The following is a 24689-nucleotide window of genomic DNA, read 5'->3' as shown; positions in this document are numbered from 1 at the left end:
TGATTAGGTACAAAGGAGGTCATGAGGGTGGGGCTCCCATGATAGAAGTAAGGGTACTTCTAAGGGATTAGTACCCTTAGAAGAAGAGACCAGAGCCCTCTCTCTATTTCCTATGAGAATATATCAAGAAGATGGCCATCTATAAGCCAGGAAAAAAGCCCTGGTGAGGAACTAAATGAGCTGGCACCTTGGTCTTCTGAGTTTGCAGAATGATGAGAAATAAATTTCTGTTGTTTAGTTACCAAGTCTATAGTATATTATTGCTAGGGGCGCAGTGCACGAATTCGTGCACCTTGAAAGGAACTGTGGGCTGTGAGGCTGCGGTGGGCACAGGGGCAGGTCTTGACCCATCCTCCATGCCCTTGCTGGCCCTTCCCACCATGGCCCTGGTCCCCTATCTGCCGGCAGCCCCACTCCCGCTGCCGCTGCTCCTACACGCTGATGGCTCTGGCCCTGCTCGCACCCGCTGGCATGGAGCGATTGGGGCCAGCACTGGCAGTGAATGCGAGTGGGGCCATTGCCAGCAATGGGTGCAAGAAGCAGCTGCCAGCCCGATGGCCCCTCAGGAGCAAGGGGAGGTGGAGAAGCCCTGAGGAATGATCGGGGCCAGCAGCCACCACTTGCACCCGCTGATGACACTGAGCTATTGGGGCTGGCACCAGGCACCAGCAGTGGGTGTGAGCAGTGGCTCTGGTGCTGGCAGCAGGTACAAGTAGGGTCGGCACCCGCAGCAGGTGTGAGCACCGGGCGGGACCGTGGTGCGCAGGAACAAAGAATTTGCAGTAACCAACAGAGGCTTACCCCGATGACAGTGACTGGCGCCCCCACTCACCTGCTCCACCATCCCGCCACGGCTGATGCCCACCATGTTCTGCACTCTTCCGCCTGCTGCCAAAGCCCGCCATGTTCCACGTGCGCCCCCTGGTGGTCAGCGCACATCATAGCGACTGGTTGTTCAGTTGTTCAATTGTTCCACTGTTCAGTCTATTTGCATATTAGCCTTTTATTATATAGGATAGAAGCTCAAATGGACTCAGACCTCCTTGAACCCCCTCTTTGCATAGGTCTGTACCATACTGTCTTCAATCTAGGGATTGTCCACTTCCTCCTGGGGTCTTGGTAGAGGCAGCCACTTTTAATGTCCACATATACATAATGATATACCAATATATGATATACCACAGTCAACTCAGTCATTCCCTATTGTTAATCCCTCAAGTTGTTTCCAAATTTTCTTATCTGAACATTTTTATGATGGCCTTTTTCTAACTTTTAGATTTTTCCTCAGAGTAAAGTTTCCTGGTTAAAGAGTAAGAGTTATTTTATGGCCCTTATATAAAGCCATATTGCTTTACAAAAGCCACAACTTTTGCAGGACACTAGCAATGTGCAAATGAGCCTGCTTTATCACATACCCACTGGAGCTAGGTCTTACCATTTCTGTAGTTTAATAGATACCTAGTGGCCCTTAGATTTATTTTACTACTTTATTTCTTTCTATTCAGAGTTATTTTTGCTGTGATTCACAAAATGTCAACACTCAAGAAAATCAGTATTGTTCTCTCAACAATCAGAAATCTCTGCTTGAAGACCCATACTTTTAGCTCTGACGTAGGACTTTCCCCATTCTCAAATCCACAACTTATTCATTTTTAATGTTAGTTATATTTCAAGGGATTTATGAGTACAAATTGTGAAAGAGAAAGCTAACAAATGAACAGATAAGCAAGGAAGTATTTCTTTTCCCAACATGTGCTTCCTCAAAGTCACTGTGTTCATTGCAGGCCATCTAGTGGATCCCCAAGGAAAAAAATGCACAGCTGTGTGGGAGGGAGGCATTTTTCCCAGGCACACAGATCAGGACTGGCTCAGAGTCACTTTATCTCACAGGAGGAAGAGCTGTAGATTTCCTCAACTCCAATCAACTCCTGTGTACTCTCATTTCATATTTCTTGGGGGAGATGGTGGGCTGGGCTCTTCCTGATATGAGTATATGGAAACCAGAACAGAATGAAAAAACATTTGTTACATCTACTAAACTGTATATATTTGGGGACTCAGTTAAAGGTATGAATTTCTAGTGTGTATACACACACTCATAAACTGGGGTGCTAACATTAGGAGGTCATCATTAACCAAATATTAATTAAGTTGCCAGTTTATAAGAAATATCATGCTCTCTCTACAGATGGCTTTAGTTGGGACCCATAGTCTAAAGGAAGGAAAAAAATTAGCTATGGAAATGGTGGCAGAGTAAGTGGAGGCTACACAGACATGCTCCCAGGACCAAACTGGAATTACAACTAAAATACAAAGAAACCATTCTGAATAGTCAACTGAGGACTAGCTGGAGAGAAGCCTGATAACCAAGGATGGAAAATGGAGACCTCATAGAGACTGGTAGGAAGGATGGAGGCATGAAAGAGCTGTCCAGACACCCACAGACAGCAGCTGAAGTTCCAGAGAGATATCTCAGCTATGGTGGGTTGCCACTGAGAACTCTGAGATCTAAACCCCAAGCTGGGCTCCCAGCAGAGAGCACCAGAACTGAGAAAGGTGCTCACATAACATCTGGCTGTGAAAAGTAGCAGGGTTGCTGTCTGCCTGGGAGAGATGGCTGAAAATGCAGGCACCCTCTTAAAGGACCAATGTGCAAAATTTCCTGCGCAGCCACTCACTTTGAGCTCCTGCAGAGGGAGGGAAGAGTGGACTGGAGCTATGGGAGCAGAAGCCATAGTTGGGGGCTCTGAGGTTAGAGCTCAGAGGGCAGACACCCCAGTTTCTTATGCTGAGTTGTTCCCTCTTGCTCAGGCAAACCCTTGCTATCCAGGTGGTTTTTGCCTGGGGGGAAGACAGTTACCTCACCCTATTGGAAAACCACTTGTCCCACCCTGTGGAGTTTCCGAGGCCCATTAAGAGATAGAGAATAATAATTAGCATCCAGGCAGAAGCAATTCCAAACTCTGTTGAAAACTCTCTTGCCACAACCGTGGACAATCGTCTTAAACTACTGAAGACTAAATCCAATCAGTTTGTAGGCAGAGGTGGGTTTCTGGAGGCTTTGAGTCTTTGCCAGACCTAATAATCAAAATTTCAAAAATTAAAGACAAAGAGAGAATCTTAAAGGTAGCAAGAAAAAAGCAATTTGTTACCTACAAAGGAACTCCCATATGGCTGTCAGCTGATTTATCATCAGAAAATCTGTAGGCCAGAAGGGAATGGCATGAAGTAGTCAAGGTAATGGACAGCCATCATCTGAAACCAAGCTTACTCTATCCAGCAAGGCTATCATTAACCCTTTGCACTCGCTTGCTTTTTTCTCGATTCCTTTATTCTACTCGGGATTTAATTTTTTAAATACCCCAGATTTTACAAAGCACGGCAGTAGAATAAAAAACTGGAGTTTCTTTTCATACAAACTTATTTATTTGGATTTTTTTATATTTCAAATTATTGATACATTCAGTACAATTCGACATATGAACTGCTACCGATGCTAACCGTGTCGAGTCACACTCGACATCCGAGTGAAAAAGGTTAAAAATAGATGGTGAAATAAAGAGTTTCCCAGACAAAAAAAGACTAAAGGAATTTATCACCACCAAACCAGCACTATAAGAACTGCTAATGGGACTGCTGTAATGAGAATAAGAAAGAGAGAGAGAAACCTAGGCATACAGAATTAAAATGGCAGTAAATAAGTACCTATAAATAACAATCTTAAACATAAATGGATTAAATGCTCCAATCAAAAGACATAGGGTAGCTGAATGGATAACGAAACATGTTGCAAATATATGCTGTCTACAAGAGACTCACCTCAGAACAAAAGACTCACACAGGATGAGAGTGAAGGGATGGAAAATTTTTTCTATGAAAATGGAAACAGAAAACAGCTGGGGTAGAGATACTCATTACTGAAAAAATAGACGTCGAAATGAAAGCCATCACAAGAGACAACAAAGGTCACTAGCTAATACTAAAGGAATCGATTCAACAAGACAATATAACCCTGGCAAACATACATGCACCCAATATAGGAGCAGCTAACTATATCAAAAGACCTCTGGAGGACTTTAAGGGAGAGATTGACAGCAATAGAGTCATAATAGGAAATTTTAACACCCACTGACTTCACTGGATAGATCTTCCAGACAAAAACTTAACAAGGAAATAGTTACTCTAAAGGACACACTGGATCAGATGGATTTAATTGACATTTATAGAACATTTCACCCCAAAGCTGCAGAATATACATTCTTCTCCAGTGCACATGGGTCATTCACAAAGATAGATCACATGTTAAGATACAAAACAAGTCTCTATGCGGCGGGGGCCAGACATGGCGGGGATCTCCCTTTTCCTTGTCCAGCATGGAAAGAGAGATGAATGAACTGGTTCTAAGTGGAGGCAGCCAGGGATTGAGAAGTAATAGAAAGAAAGAAAGCAAGATGCAGAAATAGATTTATAAAGCTGGGAGCTAGGTGTTATTAAACAATGAATGGGTTACCAATGAGATCAAGAAAGAAATAAGAAATAAATAAATACTTCCTGGAAACAAATGAAAATGAACACACAACAATCCAAAATTCTGGGATACAGCAAAAGCAGTCCTGAGAGGGAAGATCATAGCATTACAGGCCCACCTCAAAAAATAAGAAAACTCAATAATAAAATATTTAACCCAATAACTTAAAGAATTAGAAAGAGACCAACAAGAAAAGCCCAGAGTAACTGGAAGGAAGAAAATAGTAAAGATTTGAGGAGAAATAAATGACACAAAGAGTAAAAAAACAAAAAAACAAAAAACAAAACAAAACAAAAAATCAATGAAACCAAAAACTGGTTCTTTGAAAAAAAAAATAAACAAGATTGATGAACCATTAGCTAGACTTATCAATAAACAAAGAGAGAGGACCCAAATAAATAAAATCAGAAACAAAAGCAGTGAAGTAACAACTGACACCATGGAAATACAAAGGATTGTAAGAAAATACTAATAACAAATATATGCTAACTAGCTGGACAGTGTTGATAAAATGGACCAATTCCTAGAAAAATACAACCTCCCAAACTAATTCAGGAAGAATCAAAAAACCTGAATAGGCCAATAACAACTGAGGAAATAGAAGCAGTAATAATAAAAAAAAAACTCCCAGGAAACAAAAGCCTTGGTCCGGATGGCTTCATAGGGGAGTTTTACCAAACATTAAAAGAAGAACTAACAACTATACTCCTCAAACTATTCCAAAAAATCCAAGAAGAAGGAACACTTTTAACCTCTTTTTATGAGGCCAGCATTATCCTAATTCCAAAATCAGATAAAGACACTACAAAGAAAGAGAATTACAGGCCAATATCCCTGATGAACATAGATGCTAAAATCCTCAACAAAATATTAGCAAATCAGATCCAGCAATACATTAAAAAGATCATATACTATGACCAAGTGAAATTTATTCCAGGGATGCAAGGCTGATACAATATTTACAAATCAATCAACGTGATATATCACATAAACAAATTGGAAGACAAAAATCACATGATTGTATCAATAGATGCAGAAAAACCATTCAACAAAATCCAACACCTATTTTTGATAAAAACTCTCAGCAAAGTGAGAATAGAGGGAACATATCTCAACGTAATAAAGGCCATATATGACAAATCTACAGCCGATATCATACTCAATGGGAAAATACTAAAACCATTTCCCCTAAGAAAAGGAACAAGACAGGATGTCCATTTTCACTACTCTTTTCAACATAGTACTAGAAGTCCTAGCCACATTGATCAGATGAGAAGAAATAAAAGGCATCCAAATTGGAATGGAGGAAACTCTCATTATTCATAGGTGACATGATATTGTACATAGAAAACCCTAAAGACTTCACCAAAAAACTATTAGATTTAATAAATGAATTTGGCAATGTAGCAGGATACAAAATTAACACCCCAAAAAACCGATGGCTTTTTTAGACACCAATAATGAATCCTCAGAAAGAGAAACTAAGTAAACAATCCTATTTACCATTGCAACACAAAAATTAAGATACTTAGGAATAAACTTAATAAAGGAAGTAAAAGACTTGTACTTGGAAAACTACAGGACTTTGAAAAAAGAGATAGAGAAAGATATAAACAAGTGGAAGAATATACAATGCTCATGGATTGGTAGAATCAACATCATTAAAATGTCCATACTACCCAAGGCAATCTACAGATTCAATGCAATCCCTAAAATACTAACAGCATATCCCACATATCTAGAACAATCTTCCAAAAATCTATATGGAACCAAAATAGACCCCGATATCTGCAGGAATCTTGAGAGAGAAAAAAAAATTGGAGAAATCACAATACCAGGTATCAAGTTATACTACAAAGCCACCATAATAAAAACAGCCTATTACTGGCACAAGAACATGCATATAGATCAATGGAACAGAACAGACACCCCAGAAATTGACCCAACCCATTATGCTCAATTAATATTTGACAAAAGTGGCAAAAACATACAATGGAGTCAAGATAGTTTCTTCAATAAATGGTGTTGGGAAAATTGGAGAGATACATGCCAAAAAAAAAAATAATTAAACTAGACCACTAACTTACATAATACACAAAAATAGACTCAAAATGAATAAAAGACTTAAGTGTAAGTCATGAACCCATAAAAATGCTAGAAGAAACCATAGGCAGTAAAATCTGAGACATCTCTTGTAGCAATATGTTTATGGATACATTTCCTAGGGCAGTGGTCGGCAAACTCATTAGTCAAAAGTCAAATATCAACAGTACAACGACTGAAATTTCATTTTGAGAGCCAAATTTTTTAAATTTTTAAAATACTTTAGTTGATTTTTTTTTTTTTTTTACAGAGAGGAAGAGAGAGGCATAGAGAATTAGAAACATCGATGAGATAGATACATTGATCATCTGCCTCTTGCACACCCCCTACTAGGGGATATGCCCGCAACCAAGGTACATGCCCTTGACCAAATCGAACCCGGGACCCTTGAGTCTGCAGGCCGACGCTCTATCCACTGAGCCAAACCGGTTTCGGCTTGAGAGTCAAATTTTTTAAATTTAAACTTCTAACGCCACTTCTTCAAAATAGACTCGCCCAGGCCGTGGTATTTTGTGGAAGAGCCACACTCAAGGGGCCAAAGAGCCGCATGTGGCTCACGAGCCGCAGTTTGCCGACCACGGTCCTAGGGCAAAGGGAACTAAGATCTGGAAATAGCCCAAGTGTCCTTTAGTAGATGAGTGTATAAAAAAGCTGTGGTACAACAGAGTACTATGTGGCCATAAAAACGAAGGACCTCTTTTGTGACAGCATGAATGGACCTGGAGAGCATTATGCTAAGTGAAATAAGCCAGTTGGAGAAAAACAAGTACCACATGATCTCACACATATGTGGAATCAAATGAACAAAATAAACTGATGGACAAAACTGATCTAGACACATAGAGGCATGGAACAGACTGTGGAATCTTAGAGAGAAGGCATGAGAGGGTGGGTGGAAAGTTGTCAACCAAAAAACTTGTATGCATATACTATATGCATAACCCCTGGACACAGAAAATAGGGTAGTGAATGCATGAGGCTGGGGTGGGGGCAGGCTAGAAGAGATGAATGGGAGAAAAAAGGGGACACATGTAATACTTTCATCAATAAAGATTTTAAAAAAAGACTGGCTATGAGATGGTGGTTAATTGTGGAAGGCAATAAGACTCAAGGACCACGGGTGAGGCCGCGCGCACCTAGCTCCGGGTGAGGCCACACGCCCCTGGGTCTGGGAGAGGCCACGCGCCCCTGGGTCCGGGAGAGGCCATGTGTCCCTGGATCCGGGTGAGGTCTCGCGCACGTAGGTCCGGGTGAGGCCACGCACCCCTGGGTCTGGGAGAGGCCACGCGCCCCTGGGTCTGGGTGAGGCCACGTGCCCCTGAGTCCGGGTGAAGCCGTGCCCCTGGGTCCGGCCGAGACCAAACCAGAGGGAGTCGGACCTCCGTTACCACCATTTGTCCACCATCCAGAGCTGAGGGGTCAGTGCTGACATGTACACATAAGGAACTGGTGGACATTGAAATTGGGTCTCTAAAGAACTGTTGGTCCAGAAAGAAACTCACTACAGACTGATTCATTTGCCTGTCAGCATAACTATTATTGCTCGTCTCACATTCAGTTCTTATAAGTATATCTCTAGGGACACATGATCTCGCTCATCTAGGGGAAATGATGAACAACATAGACTGATGAACAAGAACAGAACCAGAAACAAGGAGGCATCTGATCGGACTATCGGGCCTCAGAGGGAGAATAGGGGAGGTTGGGGGGAGGGGGGAGAAATCAACGAAAGGACTTGTGTGCATGCATATGAGCCTATCTAACGGTTAAGTTCAACAGGGGGTTGGGGCATCCGTGGGGAGGGGTGTGGGATGGGAATGGGGGGATGAGGACAAATATGTGACACCTTAATCAATAAAGAAATTTAAAAAAATAAAAAATAATAATAATAAAAAAAAAGACTCAAGGACCAGGAGGTCACTATGCAATAGAGATTCATAGAACCTTCCATGGGGGAGATGGACATTTTTTCCTTATAGGCTTATTTTTAGTTTAATTAAACAAAATAACACATGCTTAAAAGATTTTTAAGAAGAAAAGGTGGCTCATCCTCTCACTCCCCATGCACTTCCATTCTCAGCAGGTCACACTGTTTAACATTTGCTTTTTATGATCCCAGGAGATTGATTTTAAACTGGGCCTTAAAGGATGAAATATTTGGTCAGTGGAACAGGATGGAGAGGGAGGATGTGGTGGGACTCTGTGGAATAGGAAGAGTTAACTGTAGTTGGGCATGCAGCCCCATTATTGTTCTAATTTTCTAGAGTCTCAGGTCCCTTGTTGCTCATAATGAGAGAGAGAGAGAGAGAGAGAGAGAGAGAGAGAGAGAGAGAGAGAAACTAGTTAATTCATTCCAGATACTTGGCTTTCTTCAAATTCCCCAGATTTTTTTTGTTTATTTGACCACAAAATGAACCCAAGAGTATGAATCATAAGCCTTCAGCTCATGTATGTTCTCTTCAAGACTTTCAAATTTCAGAACTTTTAATGCTGCGTTAAAATCCTTGGACAACTCCATCATTTCTCCTGTTCTCGCTGGCCCTTGAAAGGAAGGTTTGCACTCACCTGCAAGTGTGGGGGATGTCTGCTGTGCAGCAGCTGGGTCTTCACCCCGTTCCGTGGCCAGCAGCCACCTTTTTGTGGACCCCTGGACTTGTTTATGTGCCTTTCCTCTGGATAACCTGTACTGAATTCATGTTGTAAATTGCTATTAATTTCTTGGCTAAAAGCAGACCATAATATCCATGAAGGCTGTCTACTCCCTGTGGTAAGCTCAATGCCTCGGGTCTCAAATACTTGCAGAATGAGTGTATGAATAATGATCAATGGCCCCTAAGAAATTCTTTATTGTAGGAGTGGCCACAGAGTGAGTGTCCTAGCCGTTAGACATGTGTGATAAAGTGATCACTCACCAACAGCAAAGCACTGCTTCCCACACAGGAAGTCTGAGTTATGCCCACTTGGTGAACATCCCAATTTACTCATCCTTGGGGAGTTAGAACTTCCCGGATCAAACTCCTCTGTGCATGACACACATCCTCCCTGACCCTCTTCCTGCCACCACTTCCCCAGTCAGTGGTGACCAAGTGTCAGCACATGTCACAGAATAAGCACTAGCGTGTCTCTTGGATGGTGTCACTCACGCCCTGCGGTTACCTTTCCCACCCTGGACCCTCGGAGGAAGCCAGCCGCTCCACAGAGTGTAAAGCCACAGGCCATGGGCTCAGCTTCAGTGTCCGCCCAGACCCCTTGCCACCTGGCCTCTTGACCCAGTTTCCTGTTTCTCTTTTCCTTAACTTCTCAGTCTGGGATGTCCTCAGCCTCAGATCCTCTGTGTCAATCAGAAAACACTAGGTGCTGCTACAGTAATAATCACTCTTGATGAAACCGGACATCATGGTCCGAGGCCTCCTGAGCCAAATCAAGCAGAGACAGGCTTGAATCCTATCTGAGCGTTTATGCCAGTCCTGCCGGCAGCATGGGGAGCAGCAGGTAACCCTGGAAATTCTGCTCTGACCCCCTCGCCAGCTGCTGGTTACGCACAGGAGGGGAGACAGCTACGTGCAGCGCCAGTGTCACAGGGAAAGGGGAGGGAGGGTCCGCAGTCGGCCTTCGGGAGCTCAGAGTCCGATAACAAGGTGGCTAGTGTATGATGTTACAAATGCTCAGCCGTTCCTGGGACTGGAGAATGGTCAGTGTCCTGAGGTAAACCCCCAGAGGGGTCAGGGTCCCGGCACAGCCACCAAATGAAAGCGTGTCCTGCCCTTGGTCTGTTCTCTGAGTCATGGACCCATCGAGGCATCTTATCTTTTTACAGCCTCATTTCATCCTCCAGTGTCCCAGGGTCTGTGAGAAAACTTCTCATCTATCGTTAGTGAGGTGAGTAACTCTCAAACAACTGTGGCTCTCTTCCTATTGGTGCCCCTCCACAGGATCATTAATACAATAAGAGTTTAGTTCCTGCTCCGGCTACAAATGCACTGTGGGTTGATGGAGGACTTCTGCTCACTACAATCATTTAGGGACCAAAGTTGATTGAGTTTCCTCTCCACACACAATTCCATGATCCCTGAGGCATGAAGAAGACAACATGGTGAATTGCACACAAGCTCCTAATGCTCTGCTCACATTTCATTGGCCAAAGCAAGTCATGTGGCCATGCCTAATTCCACTGGGTGCAGAGAAGTACAATTCTATCCGCCCCAGAAGGAAACGGAGCAGGAATATCTGTGCATGGCCTCAGTGACTGTACTTCTATTGACAATGTGATTGCACTTGTCTGTCAGCCATGCTGACCTTGATCATCCTACCGGACACTCGGCTTTGCTTGCTCCTTCTGTTTTAATCTGCCCAGAATGGCAGAGGGAAGCTCTCTCTGGCAGAGGAAGCCAGACCACTCTTCCTGCCAGAGGAAGAAACTGACCATCACTCGTGTGAGATCAGAGTCATCATATTAAACAAATTCCCCGAGAGTTTCCGAACGCCTTCTTCGCCAGTCCTTTTCATTCAGCCCCGCAAGCAAGTGCCGCAAACCTTTCCTAAGCGCGTGTGTGTGCCAAGGATGCTGTGCTGGGTAGAAGGCCTGGAGGGCTCTGCTGGGGTCCGCATTCGCAGGGTCAGTCTGCTCCGGACAAAGCGGTGCTAGTGAGAGGGTTGGCCCTTTTGTTCTTACCATCCGAGAAGCTGTGTCAGGCGTCTGCGGTGCTGACCACCCTGAGGCAGGACACATAGGAAAAATAACAACAAAACTTGCTTTTAGCAAACCAAAGCTTTCCTATGAGTTGCCAGATAGTGACTTGGCTAATGGTCTGGGCATTTGTTTGAGTCTCAGCTGCTCCACTGCTTACAAGAGTTTGACTCTGGGCTGTTCCATCATCTGTGAAGTGACGTCTTTGTGAGGATTAAAGGAGGCAGGGTATAGAAAGCACTGCGCACAGGCCCCTATTGTAGGGACAGGCACGTCATGCTGCCTCGAGCTAACGGGACCGGAAGCATGTGGAGCACCTGCGGTGGGCACCCGTGTGCCTGACATCCGCATGATCAGCGTTTAATCCCCCTCCCTTATTCACAGCAAAATGTGTTTCAGCCATTATCATTACATGGAATAAATAACAGTAATGGTCAGAAAGCATGCAGTAAAATTTTCCTTTTATTGATCTTTCTATATATAATCATGACAATAAAACATAAAATATAAAATAAATATCTATATATATAAAAGCCTAATATGCAGTGTCCCCTCAGAAGTTAGACCAACCGGGAATTCAATCGCTCGCTATGATGTGCACTAACCACCAGGGGGTGGCGCAGGATGAAGGAAGGCCCCAGCCGGCAGCCAGCAGCTGCTAGGGACCCTACCCATGCATGAATTTCATGCACTGGGCCTCTGGTCCAATATAAGAAAGGAAACAAATTTCCAGTACAGCAACAACAAAAAAGCGGGGAATTAGTGCTTTTTAATTACGTGAGTGTATTTTTTTTTTAATAAAGGAGGAAGATGAGCACCTAACCTGGATCTGGCATGGGAATGAACAATAGTGTAGTTTAATAACAATTGAATAAAAAGTGAAATAAATAGAAAAAAACAAATTTAAATTTTAAATGCTCACATTTTCAAATATTACTTAAATTATATACTTCATGTAGGGAAACTTTGCACCTTGCAGTTTGCATTGTTTCATCAACTCCAGTGACTATCTAGATGCCAGAACAGAAGTCGCTCTACTTGTTTCTCCGTCTTTGCAGTCATTCTATCATTGCTAATTTTATATCTGTTAATTGAGTGAAGGAATATGTCATTTCACAGAGGATTAGACATGAACTTGCTGTGAACTTACTCAGAAGAAACACAAGGCCAGTTTGCTCTCAAAAGGAATGGGTGCAGCTGAGCCCAGCCAGCTGCATGACTGGAACGCGCTGGCAAACTCTCCCCAGGGTGCAGAGCTCACGAAGGACCTGGTGGGCAGATCTCAAGTGGCCGCCAAGATTCCCACCCCTACTGTACAGGCACCCTCTCCCGTTATTCAGCCAGTCACCGATCTAGGCCCTACTGTGAGGGGCCTTGCAGATGTAACTAAGGTCTCCAAGGAATTGGCCTTTCAGGGAGATTTTCCAGGTGGGCTTGACCTAATCACATGAGCCCTTTAAACCTGAGCGCAGAGGTAAGAGACACAGGAAATCAGAGATTCAAAGCACAAGAAAGGTTTGATGCACTGTTGCCGCTGGCAAGGAATGTGGGTGGCCTTGGGTGGCAAGAGCAGCCCCTGGTTGAGGGCTAGCAAAAAAAGGGGCATCTCAGTCCCAGCACAACAAGGAACCGAATTCCGCCAACAGCAAGAATGAGTCCAGAAATAAGTTTTCCCCCAGAGGCTCCAGGGGAGGACTCAGACTGGCCAACTGGACTTTAGCCCCGTGACCTGGAATGGAGAACACGCTGAGACACATGGTATGACCTTCCCATCTATGAGCTATTAAGTAAATGCTAAGTTTTTTGTTTGTTTTTAGCTTTATTGAGGTATAATTACAAGTAAAAATTATACAGTTGACCCTAAGCAACATGGATGTTAGGGGCACCATCCCCTGCACAGTAGAAAATCTGAGTATAACTTTTAACTTCCCCAAAACTTAACCTATTAGCTATTAGCTTAGTGTTGACCAAAAGTCTTACTACTAACATAAACAGCTGATTAACACATATTTTGTATATTATATGTAGTAATACTAAATTCTTACAAATCAAGTCAGCTAGAGAAAAGAAAATGTTACTCAAAAATCATAGGAGAAAATACATTTACAGTATTGCATGTTATTGACAAAAAAATAGACGTATAAGTGGGCTTGTGCAGATCAAGAGTTAACTGTGTATATTTCAGGTGAACTACTTGATGTTTTTTTTTTTAATATTTATTTTATTTATTTATTTATTTTTTTATATATATTTTATTGATTTTCTACAGAGAGGAAGAGAGAGGGATAGAGAGTTAGAAACATCGATGAGAGAGATCGATCAGCTGCCTCTTGCACACCCCCCACTGGGGATTGCCCGCAACCAAGGTACTGCCCTTGAATCGAACCTGGGACCCTTGAGTCCGCAGGCTCTATCCACTGAGCCAAACCGGTTTCGGCTACTTGATGTTTTGACATACCAGCATGCATTGTGATATGGTCACCACAAGCAAGTGTCACTTCACATAGTTACTTTTTTGTGGTGTAAACACAAGACTTAGCAAATTCCAAGTATACAACTACCGTCACCATGTTGCCTGTCCATTAGATCTTCAGCACTTACTCATTCTGCACAGCTGAAACGTTGTGCCCTTTGACCAGCACCTCTCCCTGCCCCCACCCTCCAAACCCTGGCAACCACCATTCTACCCTACGCTTCTGCTTGACGTTTTTAGATTCCACATATAAGTGAGCTCATGTATATTTGTCATTTTGTATCTGGCTTCTCTCACTTAGCATATTATCCTCGTAGTTCATCATGTTGTCACTAATGTCAGGATTTCCTTCTTTTTATGGCTGAATAATATAACATTTTCTCTACCCATTCATTTGTCAAAGGAGCTCAGGTTGTTTCCATATCTTAGCTATTGTGAATAGTGCTGTGGTAAACAGGGAAGTACAGATTTGTCTTCAAGATTCTGATTTCATTTCCTTTGGCTAAACACCCAGAAGTGAGTGTTGTTTTAAGCCACTAAATTTGTGGTAGCCTATTATGTAGCAATAAAACAACAACAAAAATGTAATGAGTAAGAAATGCAAATATGCTAAAGTTCACATAAATGTTATTAAAAATCTATAGCAATTGCATCAATTATTTAGAACTTGAACAAAAAACATTTTTTTTTGGGAGGGAGGAGTATTCTATCACTGACTTTGTTTAGAACCACTGAAGTGCAGTGATAAAAACTGACAGACTTTTAGTAAGTTTCATTCTCATTTTACAATTCTTTGCAGATGGGCATCCTCTCCACTGCCTGCAGCTGCAGCGGGTGCTCCCTGGGCTCTGCTCTGGGAAGCCCCTGAGTGCCTGGAGCCCCGGAGGAAGATCCCTTAGACCAGGTGGCTCTTGCAGCAAGCAGAAACCTGATCCCAGCCCCGTGACTCCCACTCCTTTCCTTTATGAAGGGGCCCTTTATTAAATTAAAGCTGAAATTGTGCTGGGCAGGGTTGTGCCAAGTCTTCTGTAAGTTTTCTGGTAAAATTCTAAGTAAGGTAATTACCAACAAAAGAATGCAAAGTTTTGTTGAAAATGAACACCTAATTAAGTTAATACTACTAATACCAAATAGTTAAAGTATAAGTAGTGCAGCTCAGGTTGCCATCTGCCTTAGTTTGTTCAGGCTGCTGTAACAAAATACCAAAGACTGATGGGCATAAACAACAGACATGGATTTCTCTCAGCTCTGGAGGCTGGAAGTCCAAGATCACGATGCCATCAATTCTGTTCCTGGGGAGAGCTCTCTTCCTGGCTTGCAGATGGCCACCTTCTTGCTGTGTCTTCTTGTGGCAGAGAAAAGGAAACTCAGTGTCTCTCTTCCTCTTCTTATAAGGCCTCCAATCCCATCACGGAGGCCCCATCCTCATGACTACATCTAAAGCTCCAAATATCACCATAGTTGGGGTTAGGATTTCAACATATGCATTGGGGGGAACATAAGCAGTCGGTTGGTAACACCATCAGATGCCTCTGTGGTGATTTCAGATCCTTTGAAGGATGTATTATTCAGAATTGCACAGCTGGAACAAACCTTAGAGATCTTACATCCCAGCTCTGAGCACACGCTCTCTCAGCAGGTTTCTTTTTAGTGAAATCATCATCTTGCTTCCAGGAGAGAGGAAGCCCCAGAGTGCCAGGGGTCAAGGCTTACGCATCACATGCCACAGCACCTGTGTATTTAGAGATAGCATGGCAACATTTATTGCTCCAGGACTCCAGTAAGACCATCAATATCTCAACAGCCAGTTTTGCCAATTTTCCCGTGTTTCCCTGGCCATCACACCCTCTGGACTATGTAGATTGAGTCACCTAGCTTTTTCCCGGGTTTTTGGTGTTTCTGCCATCATGCAGATTGTCTGCAACAAAGGGGAGCCCAGAGCATGCCTCCTGTTCAGTCCTATCTCCTTCCTTTCCCTCCCATTGTGCATCACAAAAAATCCAGGAACTAGGTTTTTAAAAAAACAATTCTTTTTTTTTTTTAGAAGAAAGAAGAGCACACGAAGAGAAACTATGCAGGCAAAATCAAATTCTCTTAGGGGAAAGGAGAGAACAACATCATCAGTTTTCTCTCTGTCATAAGGCTAAGCTCTAAGGAGTTTTCATTGTTAGAAAACACTTCTTTCTTGACGTCCCTGTCTGTGGGCCTGTGGAGTCCTGCATGCAGCTGCTTCATATTCTCTCCATGCTGCTCCCCATGGCTCCCACCCACCAGCAGCTGGGCTGACCCCCAGGCCTGTGTCCTTATCCACATTTCATAAATATTGAATAAGTGAATGAATGAGTGTGTAAGCAAACATTATATAAAGAGGGTTTTTCCTTTATGGTTCTTTGCTTCTTTTCTTGTCTGGGCCCCACATTCATCCCCTTGAGTCTGGAGACTCTGTGTTCCTTACCCCTGTACCCACACCAGTGCCCTGCACATGGCAGGCACTGAGTGAGGAGGAAAACAGCCGCATCACCGAGGTCTCAGCCTTGGTATCAACAGAGCTTGAGTAGTTCATCAAGGGCTGCTTAGCTTTCCACCCGGGAGTCTACCCAACATTACAATTCTTATCCTTTGTGCCTGAAATTGTGTCAAATGTGCTGTTAGTTTAGTTGCAAGCAAAGAAAGCCTTTTAATTTATTCTTTACTTATTTAATTTTATTTATTTTTTATCATTCTTTATTGTTGAAAGTATTACATATGTCCACCTTCCCACACCCCCTCCCCCCATTGATCCTCTCCAGCCCGCTCCTCCCTTTCCCTCCCCACCCCTGCCCCAGGCCTTCAGTTCCCTATTATCTGTGTCCAAGGGCTATGTATATATGTATACAAGGTAAGAATGCCTTTTTAAAGGAAAAAAAAATCTGCTTGTCCCCACCTCCTTGCCTTGCCAAACTCCTTATAAGCATCTTTCCCTAAGGAGGGGGCATCTGGTAAGGAGCTGAGCAGATATGATGCAGAAAGCATCATGAGAATCTAAGAAACACAGAAGAAAGGGAGTTAAATGATAGTCCCTTGAGCCAGAGAAGAGTGGCGGGAGGGCTGAAACACCCGCCGGACACCGTGGATGGGGAAATGGGTCCAGGCTCATTTTTCACAGTTCCTGCAGGGCCCGCACAGATGTGGCACTGCCACATGTGCCTTCACACAGGGGCCTCCTTCAGCAGAGGCCCAAGGAAGTTGGTGCTGCCTCCTCGCTTCTGTATGTCACCCCTTGCAGGGAACAGGGGCCTGGACGAGGCTCAGCTCCGCCTCCCAATCCTTTCTTCCTTCCTCTCACAACTGCCTTTCTCCTCCTTCTCTCCCAACTATAAAAGCACCCCCCAAATCCAAGAAAATGCCATGTTTGGGTGGTCCCTGCAAATGAGGGTCATGAGCTCTGTCTCTGTCCAGTACAACCCCCCTTGTCCCCACCTCCAGTTAACTGGACCTCCTTTTGTTCTCACTCTGCGAGCCACACCCACAACCCACCTATGTTCAGAGGATCACACCCCTGATTCTACCTTCACCAAAGTAGAGAGCAAGGGTCAGAGAATGATCACATGGAGGCTTCCAACGATAAATGGTAGTTCCTGGGCCTCCTTCCCTGTAGGTCTGAATGGCCACAAGCAACCATGGCTTGTATTTATTTATTTATTTATTATTTATTTATTTATTTGCTGGTTTTTATTGAATAGCTGTAGAGATAATTGTCAAATGAGTTCAGAGGTTATTCTCAAACTTATCTACTTATTCTCAAACTTATATACTTATACTTATTACCTTATATTAGTTTGTGCTACCTATTTTACATTTCCCTACACATTTCTGTGTCTTTTTATTACATTAAAAGAATATGAGTGGTTCCAGGCAAGATGACAATGTAAGTAAATGCAGTACTCACAACCACATCAAAATTACAATTAAATTACAGAACAGCCATCATTCAGAACTGCCTGAAATCTAGCTGAATAGAAGTATGACAGCTAGGGATTTAAAGAAGAAGCCACATAAAGACTGATAGGAGGAGAAGAGACTGGGAATGGGCTGGTCTCACACCCACATGTGGCAGATAAAAAATTGGCTGTGAAGATCCCCTCTGAGGGGTCCCAGGTCCATACCAGCCCCCCCAACCCCCAGCCCAGGGTTTCAGTGTTAGGAAGATAAGTCACCATAACTTCTGGCTATAAAAACCAGCGAAGATTGCAGCTGAGGGAGACGGAGGCTGCTGGAGTCCCAGACAGTTCTTCTTAAAGGGTCCATGCACAGATTTACTCAGACTCACTCCCTTTGAGTTCCAGCTCTGGGGCAGCAGCTTAAAAGGCTCCAGGGACATATGGGAGGAACTCAGTTGTCTGGAATCAGGGCAAGAACTAGAGGAGCAGCTTTCTCCCAGACAGCAGTGCTGGCAGAGACCATTTTTCCTTTGATGAGCCCTCTTCCCACAGAGGTGGCAGGTGGCCCCATACCTGAGTCTCTAACAGCCTGGCTCACACTGTTCATGCTGCCCTAGTGAGTCCCTGAGATCTTGCTCCACTCAACTTTTGGACCCACCCAAGCTGTTTCCAGTGGCTTTCCCATACAAACAGCCTATCTTGGCTCATGCTTCAGATCTCTCAAACAAGCAGCATCTGGTCTTGACAAACCCTGTACTCTCATGAAGTGCCCCAGGCCTGGCACTAGCAGCAGCCAACCTTGGTTCACAGGTTGGCCTTTCCTGGGCACTCTAAGCCCAGCACAAGTAGCAGCCATCTGCAGATCACTTTGTAACTCATGCTAGTTGGCCCCAGCCAGGGCACATGTGGTGGAAGATCTTGGCTTGCACCTCCCATGAGGTGCCAGAGCCAGTGCACCTGGTGTATAGCTTCAGATCATGTCAAAGCACTAGCCAAACATCTTCACAAGCAACATACTCAAGGGACAGACTCAGTGGGCACCAGAGCCCCACTGAGTAAGTCCTGCTTTGTGGGGTCAGCCCTTGCAGAGCTGATCCTCCATGGTGGTCGAAGCTAGTCCTCACAGCTAATCAACCTGGGGGTAAATCCATCCCATTGTGGTGCCAAGAGTAATCAAGGCTCAACTACAACAGGAAGGTGTATACAGCCCACACAGAGGTGCACTTAGAGTGCCCCACTCAGGTGATTGAGGAGGCTGTGCCACTGAGCTCTACAGCACACCTACTACATAAGACCACTCTACCAAGCCCAGGAGACACAGCAGCTCTACCTAATACAAAGAAACAAACACAGCGAGGCAGACAAAATGAAGAGACAAGGAAACATGTCCCAAATGAAAGAACAGAACAAAACTTCAGAAAAATAACTCAACAAAATGAAGACAAGTAATCTATCAGGTGCAGAGTTCAAAACACTGGTTATAAGGATGCTCAATGAACTTAGGGAAATAATAGATGAACTTAGAGAGAACTTCAACAGAGATAGGAAACATAAAAATGAAATTAGAAACATAAAAAAGAACAAGTCAGAAACAAAGAATATATTAACTGAAATAAAGACTACATCATAGGGAATCAACAGTGGAGCAGATGACACAGAGGATCAAATCAAATATTTGGAAGATAAGGAAGCATAAAACACACAATAAGAACAGAAAAAGGAAAAGGAATACAAAAATAATGAGAATAATTTAAGGAGCCTTTGGGACAATTTCAAATATACCAATGCTGGTATTCTTGTCCCAGCATTACAAAGGGTTCAGCAATCTGGAGAAAGGAGCTGCATGTAGATTAAGAAGGAGCCCAAGGATGAAAGATAATTTTGAAAGGCATTGTGGGTCAGAGGAGCTTCAGCTAAAGGAACTGAAGACTACCCCTTGTCTAAGGACCCTGTGCTATTTATTAACACAATTTGTCCTAAGGCAAGGTGGAGGAATACACTTCAAAGGGTAAGGTTTCAAAAGGTAGGGTACAGAAGCATTGTCAGTATGGGGAATAGCCTACAGCTGTTCAGGTGTTTGGCCAACAGGAGGCAATAGATTAAGATGCCCTGAGCTGTCTGGCAGCAAACGATTATCCTATTCAGGTTTGGGAAAATGCCCTTCAGCCATCCCAGATGATTCAGCCCTGCTGACATGCTGGAATTGGCTTCCGGCATACCAACATTCACATAATGTTGGTGCTGGAAGAACAAGAGAAAGCGAGCAAGAGATTGCAAACCTCTGGGAAAATATAATGACAGAAAACTCTCCTGTGAAGAAAATAGATATTCAAATCCAGGAAGCTCAAAGAGTCCCAAACAAGTTGAACCCAAAGAGGCACACATCAAGACACACCATAATAAAAATGCCAAAAATTAAAAACAAAGAGAGAATCTTAAAAGCAAGAGGAAGACAGTTAGTTACCTATAAGGGAGCTCCCGTACAACTGTCAGCTGATTTCTCAACAGAAACTTTGTAGGTCAGAAGGGGGTGGCAATAAATATTCAAAGTGATGAAATGCAAGGACCTATAACCAAGATTACTCTATCCAGCAAAACTATCATTAGAATCCAATGACAAATAAAGAGTTTTCCAGACAAGAAAGCTAAAGGAGTTCATCACCATCAAATGAGTATTACAAGAAATGTTAAAGGGTGTTCTTTAAGAAAAAGAAAAAATAGATAAAAATATGAATAAAATGGTAATAAACTAGTACATATATATCAACAATTACTTTAAATGCAAATGGTTAAATGATCCAATCAAAAGACATACTAGTATGGAGGCTAAATGAATAACAAAACAAGACCCTTGCATATGCTATCTACAAAAGACTCACTTCTGATAGAAAGAAACACACAGACTGAAAATAAAGAGATGGAAAAAGGTATTTCATGAAAATAGAAACAAAGGAACAAAACTTTGGAGTAGCAATACTTATACCAGGCAAAACAGACTTTAAAACAAAGGCTATGTAACAAGAGACAAAGAAGGACCCAGCAATTCCACTTCTGGGTATTTACCCAAAGAAACTCAATCACTACATCCATATGTTCACTGCAGCATTATTTACAATAGCCAAAATATGGACGCAACCTAAGTGCTCATCAATAGATACACAGATAAAGAAGAGGTGGTGCATATATACAATGGAATATGACTCAGCCATAAAAAAAGATTGAAATCCTGCTTTTGCAATAGCATGGGTGCACCTAGAGGGTATCATGCTGAGTGAAAGAAGGAAGACAAATGCCACATGATTTCACTTATAGGTGGAATCTAAAAAACAAAACAAACAAGCAAGGAGAAGAGAGACTGACTTATAGATACAGAAATCAGACTGATTGATACCAGAGAGAAGGGGGTTGGAGGACCAGGTGAAAAAGATGAAGGGATTAATAAGTACAAATTGGTAGTTACAGAATAGTCATGGGGTGTAAAATACAGCATAGGGTGTATAGTCAGTAATCTATAATAATAAAAACATAATATGCTAATTGGACTGGACCAACTTCTGGATGTCCTTCTGGACGACCTTCTGGACAAAGCTGGGGCTGTGAGGGAAGCCCGGGTCCTGGGTTGCTGGAAGCCAGTTCCAGCATGTCATAATTGCAAGTTTCATCAAAAGGTTGATAGAACTTGGGGACACAACAAGGGCTGAGTCACATATGTTATCACCTGCTGAAATGGCTAAAGGCATTTCCCTAAACCTGAAAAGGATGCATTAAATTGATTGTTTGCTGCCAGACAGCTCAGGGCATCTTAATCTACATGTTATTGCCTCCTGTTGGCCAAACACCTGAACAACTGCAGGCAATTCCCCATTCTGACAATGATTCTGTATGAAACCCTACCTTTTGAAGTGTATATCTCCACCATGCCTTAGGACAGTGGTCGGCAAACTCATTAGTCAACAGAGCCAAATATCAACAGTACAACGATTGAAATTTCTCTTGAGAGCCAAATTTTTTAAACTTAAACTTCTTCTAACGCCACTTCTTCAAAATAGACTCGCCCAGGTCGTGGTATTTTGTGGAAGAGCCACACTCAAGGGGCCAAAGAGCCGCATGTGGCTTGAGAGCCGCAGTTTGCCGACCACGGCTTAGGACAATTTGTGTTAATAAAAAGCAAGGGGTCCTGAGACAAGGAGAACTTAGTTTCTTTAGCCAGGCTCCTCTAACCCCCAATGCCTTTCAAAACTATCTTTCATCTCTGGACTCTTACTTACGTTACACACAGCCTTTCTCTAGATTTCTGAACCCTTCTTAATGCCGGAATAAGAACCCTGCTAGAGGGAAGCAGGTGCCAGCAGCTGGGGGAAGGAAGGCCTACTCTTGCATGAATTATAATAACTATGCATGGTGTCAGGTGGGTACTAGATTTATTGGGCTGTTTACTTAGTAAGTTATATAATATTTAGTCACTGATTTGTACACCTGAAACTAATACAGTCAAACCTTGTTCCTTGAAAATCTACCATCTTGAACAATTTCATTCTTGACCAAGTTGTTCACAGAAAAAATGTCTCGTTGTCAAGCCAAACTTTGGTTTTCAACCTGACAACCCTTTCATGCTGATACCTCAGCATGACTAAAAGGGTCTCTCAGGCAACACAGGAGAGAATACTATTGTTGCTGGTGAAATCTTTAAAACATAAAGAGGCATCAAGAGTGCTAATGTTGCTAATGGTGTGAAAGAAGCAGTGAGCACAGGCAATTGAAGAGGTAGGAAAACGTGACTTGGGTAAAGGAAAAGCAGTTAGCCCCCGGCAGCATTTCCAGGCAGTGACGTGTGAACAAGCGAAGGTGCCGCAGGCTGCCCTGAAAGACACCCCTGGGACCCGTGCTGGAAGTGGTTCCTTTAAGCTTAGTAGGAGGTGGTTCGATCAATGTAAGCGAAGTGTTTGTTTATAGATTAAACAGTGCATTAGACATGTGCTGTGCATGAGAAAGGTTAACACGGAATCATTTAGGGGCCTGGAACGGATTAATTCCATTTACATTATTTTTAATGTGGAAAAATGGTTTGGTTTTCGAACAAATCACTTCTCGAACAGCCTTCTGAACAAATTAAGTTCGAGCCCTGAGGTTCCACTGTATAATATGTCAACTGTAATTGAAAAATAAAAAAATTATTTAAAACTAGCTGTACCTGGCCACACATTGCTGTGGCTCAATCTGGTTAAATGGAAAAGAAAGAAAAGAGAAAGCGCACGTTTCTAATATGTTTAATTTCACAATGCTTGTGGGTATACAATATTTTTTGTTGTTCCATTGTCTGTGCAGATAAGGAGATTGTCTGGTTTGCCGACTCTAGAACACGCAACATATAATTGTCCATGTGAGAAGTAATCCGTGTCTAGATCTAAACTGCACAATTCTAAAGATTGGCCCTGAGCTTTGTTGATGGTGATTGCAAACGCTAATCGAATTGGGAATTGCAATCTCTTAAATTGAAATGGCATATCCGTTGGAATCATAGGAATGCGAGGAATGAGGACATCTTCACCTTTGAAAGGTCCTGTCAAGATTGTTGCTTCCACGACGTTGCTCATTAATTTTTTTACTGCAAGCCGCGTGCTGTTGCAAAGCTTTGGCTGGTTGATATTTTGCAACATGATAATTGGCATGCCGATTTTCAATTGCAGTACGTGCGGTGGCATCCCTGGCAGATCGAGTGAATTCAAAAATTCTTTTGGATAATTAACCGCTTCATCTGCTTCCACAACATTGTCGATGGACTTGTATGTGACTGCCTCGCTTTGAATGTTAGACTGAATAATATTGTTAAGTTCATAGACGTCTTTGTTCTTGGCTGCAAGAATAGCTTGTTCACTCAGCCAATCATGATTCTTAATTGGTTTGAATATTGGGAAATACTTTTTCAACCAATTCTTCTTTTGACGTCACTAAATTGCAGAAGTTATGAGGCAATGAAATTCATCCTGAGGTCACATCAACCGGCACCTTTCCGTTCCCAATTTCCAGTAATTGATGTGAGAATATCTCAGCTGATTGATCGTATTGCAGCTGGACACGCATATTTGTAGTTAATTTTAACGTCTTTACGTGTCGCCACAAAGTAGAGTATTTCAGGCAAGAATTTATTTCGTCCACTGGTGTTGATCGAGGAATTACAGGTAATATTTGCCTGAAATCTCCTGCAAGCAATATTAACGCGTTCCCAAATGGTCTGATGTTTCCACGCAAATCTTGCAATGATCGATCAAGAGCCTCGAGCGATTTTTTGTGCGCCATTGTGCATTCATCCCAAACAATAAGTTTGCATTTCTGCAATACTTTTGCCATGCCGGATGCTTTGGAAATGTTGCATGTGGGAGTTTCAATGAATTGCATGTTCAATGGCAATTTCAAAGCGGAATTAGCAGTTCTTCTACCTGCTAGCAATGTCGCAGCTATTCCGGATGACACAAGAGCTAAGGCTATGTCATTTTGGGATCGAATTGCTGCCAGAATAAATCTAATTAGGAATGTTTTACCAGTTCCTCCTGGCGCATCTAAGAAGATTTCTCCAACCCCATTATTGACAGTTTGCATTATTTGATCGTAAATGCCTTTTTGCTCAAGCGTTAGCTTAGGAATATTTGATTGCACATACGACAAAAGATCACCTGTGTTGTAATTTTGTTCACGACGCAATTCTACATCGAACGAAGCAGCAGCAGATCGATTCGGTGATGGCATTCCCAATTGATTGAGAACTTTGTTCGCGATTTCTAAGCACAAATCTTCAATCATTATCAACATTGAAATGGAATCATAAAATTGGAAATTTGGAAATCGTAAATGGATCGTAAATCAGAAACATTGAAATGGAATCGTAAAATATTTAGTATAGCGTGTGTTGCTTTTATGTCCAACAGATGGCACTGTTTTTCAAAAAAAGCATGTTTTTACCTGTCACAGGTGTGACATCTA

Source organism: Eptesicus fuscus, chromosome 16, assembly GCF_027574615.1.
Source record: "Eptesicus fuscus isolate TK198812 chromosome 16, DD_ASM_mEF_20220401, whole genome shotgun sequence".
NCBI lineage: Eukaryota > Metazoa > Chordata > Mammalia > Chiroptera > Vespertilionidae > Eptesicus > Eptesicus fuscus.
Note: the sequence above shows the minus strand (reverse complement) of the source record.